This window comes from Macrobrachium rosenbergii, chromosome 32 (genome assembly GCF_040412425.1).
Source record: "Macrobrachium rosenbergii isolate ZJJX-2024 chromosome 32, ASM4041242v1, whole genome shotgun sequence".
Taxonomy (NCBI): Eukaryota; Metazoa; Arthropoda; class Malacostraca; order Decapoda; family Palaemonidae; genus Macrobrachium; species Macrobrachium rosenbergii.
Window position 1 is genome coordinate 11,868,367 of NC_089772.1, and position 3,487 is coordinate 11,871,853.

Here is a 3,487-nt window from a genome sequence, read left to right on the forward strand (position 1 = left end):
TCATGACATAATGCGTCGCGTTAGGTGAATTCAATGGACTCTACCGAAGCTATGAGGTGGTACTTTGGCGTGGTACTTTGGCGATGAATGGGTTCCAGGGAGGTGTCAAGGTGGCAAGGGCACGGGTTCTTTCATATTCGAGTATCTTCCCACCCTGAAGTAGGTAGCCAAAATATGACTGATGCCCTCCCAATTAACCTACTTTGGTGTTAGTTAGGGGGTCAATTATGTTCGTAAAGAAAGAAATGTTGTCTCCCAGGATACTACGAGGCAAAGTTTGACGGCAAGATGATGAAAGATGCCAAGAAGCGTTGCACAAGTATCAGATTTCTTTTTCGGTTCCAGCACAAATATAAAGAGCAGATTAATCATTACTGCAATGCCTCGCAAGCACGGCTCCTCTTTTCTCTATAATACCGGTTGTTTGGTGAGGAACTTGCTTATGCTGACTGCTGCCAATAAATGATGAATTCCAAGCGGATGGTTACTGACCATCGCAGCACAATATTTCATTAAAGTAACGCAAAGTTTTATCCACAGAACAAACTCGCAATTTTTTAACAAGTGTAGACAGTATTACTTGCATATGTGATATGTTTATTTGTTCATTTATTTTATCACGTATAGGTCTGGCCAGTAAGGTGATATAGCTTGTACGAGTTTATGAACATCATCCATCTTGGGTTACAATACTCCAGTGGTCCACACCAGGCCTCCTACTTCCTTTCACACCTTACGGAACTTGGGGGCTACCTCAGGGCATGGCTTCGTGCCAGTATAAGGCCAAACTAATTCTCAATCAACCAAGCGCCCACAGAATCATTCCTTTAAACGATGACAATTGAATGGTAAATTATGCAAAGCGAACTTTCGAGAAGTTTTACCTGTAAAAGTTCTGAGAATCTTTCGAATTTTGGTTAACTGACAGTTTACAGAAAAAAAGATGTTTTGAACTGGGTCTTGCAAAGCATTAACATTAGATACATGCAATTACAGAATAATGTTAAGCTCCAAAGTCATGAAAACGGTTAAGCGGAATAACACCATCCATTAAACAATTCCCACAACAATGTCGACGGCGAAGATACATTAACCGTTTCAATTTTATTTAAATAAGCATATCCTCACCCCTTCATAGGTCCTCATGGCGCAGTGGATAGCGCGCTGGACTTCTAATCCAGAGGCCGCGGGTTCGAATCCCGCTGAGGATGTATCCTTTGGCACTAATTAAGTTAAGCATACGTTAGTTGGTATGTCGTGCCGAGGCTAGTTTTACAAACGAAGCTATAGTTATTATTATAACGGTGTCGCTTCGAGTGAGCAAGAAACCAGGAGAAAAGATTCGTGCCGGTGATGGGAAGAAGATTTTTACCTCCCCGTACGCAGTCTGTTCGTAGTACCCCGTCACACATCTAGAGAGACGGTTACGAAATGCCAAAAGGCGAAGGTTCCGCGGTACCTCTCTTCCCGGGGCCTCCCCGTACGGCCCGCCCACCGCCCACCCCACCCGGGCTACCCAGGAGACAGAGAAAACGGATGTTTAAGCAGAGGCACTCCACCACAGCCGATACCAAGGAACCCACCTCCTCCACCCGCCTCTCTCTCTCTCTCTCTCAACAAGTTTACTCCGTAACGGACACCGAGCCTACCAAGTTTCTTTTAGTAACGGTCGCTTCGAAGAGAGATAAAGTCACTTGCCACGCTGAGTGTGGAAAGTGACTTAATTTGCGCAATTTTTTTCCAAGATATCACAAAACTTGAGTAGTCATACCGAAAAGCAAACACGTTTATTTGATCATCATATCTAGTAAGAAAAGTGGCCAGAGTTTGTGACTTTCAAGAAATCTGTGGCGAAATAAATGGGTGTCATGATTGACAAGACGCCTTCTGTTGTTACACCTTTGACATTTCGAAGCCCCACTTGTGATTTTGACAATTAAAGTATCCCTTCACAAACTCGCCCAGTTGCGTTCACTTTTGAAATTTCATGGAGGAGGCCACAGCCACTGATAAATATTCAGCAATTTCGAGTAATAAGGTCAAATCTCGAGCTTTATTTCTCTAAAAGAGTGTTTGAGACCATTATTTTCACTTCTTGTCCTCTCACATCCTAATACTATATCACTCACAGGCATATTACTCCTCAGTAAAAAGATTATTTGATAAATAGACAGTTCGACTTCGATTTCGAACCCTTCTTCTTTCCCGCTCCTATGTGGGGGTCGATGTTTCTGACACCTCTCCTCCTCCACCCGGCTCGGTCAAACACATCGTCCTCTGACAATTGTTTGTCTTTCAGATCTTCTCTGACTACATCCATCCACCTTTGCTTCTTCGGTGTTCCCCTTGCTCTCCCAGCAGGCACCTCCGTCTGCATCACTCTCCTCCCTACATATGTCTCACCCCTTCTCACCACATGGCCATACCAATGCAGTCTTCTTTCCCGGGCCATCTTTGATAGTTCTACTGAGCATTTTCATCTCTACTGCATCCAATTTCTTCTCTTGCACTCTCTTTACCGACCATGTTTCTGCTCCATACATCAAAGTTGGTCTCACTACTCACCACTTCGATTTCAAACGCTAAATCCTCGTTAATGGATACAGTTTTGACTTGTGACCTGTCAGCTTTCTCACGAAAATTATCAGTTCTCGGATTCCACTGCAGATAAGATGTGGTGTCTAAACACTTAAGATTTCCTGTCATATTTTGACATAACAACCCTCCAAAAAAAGGAAACCTTGACTGGAATACAGAATACCTCGCCTAAAATTGTGCATACTAAGAAATAAAGGTACTATAGAAGCAGAGTATTCAAATAGAGAAAAATCAAGCAAAATACTAATTTACACGTCAGTATACAGTCGTATTATAATCACTGACAATTACGTACAATACAACAAGTTGAGAGCCCAGTCAAGAAAGTATTAACAGAATAAGGGAAAGCAAAGCGAATATGAGTAGAAAGGTAGCACCTTTCCTTCCATAAATACGCAGAGAATCTTATACTTCCGACGCAACGCTTGTCATGATGGAACGTAAAGCAAACTTTTTAGCTGAAGCTCAAAAACAACTGTTATTGAGTACGCTTTTGACATGAAGTTTTTTTTGGGAAAGAAACTCTGGTCATTAATGAAGTGGCATCATTGTTGATTATGCCGCAGTGCGCAAAGCTCTCATGATTAAAAACGCCGATATTTTCAAGGCAGGTTTATTGCATAACTTTCCGCGTTGGCTCGAACAGATAAGGAGAGTTCTTTCTAAACAACTTTTTTGGAGATGAGTTTTAAAAGTAACAGGAAATACTCTCTCTCTCTCTCTTTCACACTCTAATTACCTAAACTACGGATGCCCATCCCATCGCTTTCGGGCCTGGGTGTGTTAAGGATATTTCCTCAACAGCTCCCCTCACTCCACGTACGTGCATATATATATATATATATATATATATATATATATATATATATATATATATATATATATATAT

At 41.8% G+C, this 3,487-nt stretch overlaps 1 non-coding gene across 1 annotated transcript; it reads left to right on the plus strand.

The window, feature by feature from the left end:
* Positions 1–1,138: 1,138 nt before the first annotated feature.
* Positions 1,139–1,211, plus strand: TRNAR-UCU (transfer RNA arginine (anticodon UCU)). Its single transcript has one exon. It is a non-coding gene; the product is annotated as a tRNA-Arg (tRNA).
* Positions 1,212–3,487: the final 2,276 nt, after the last annotated feature.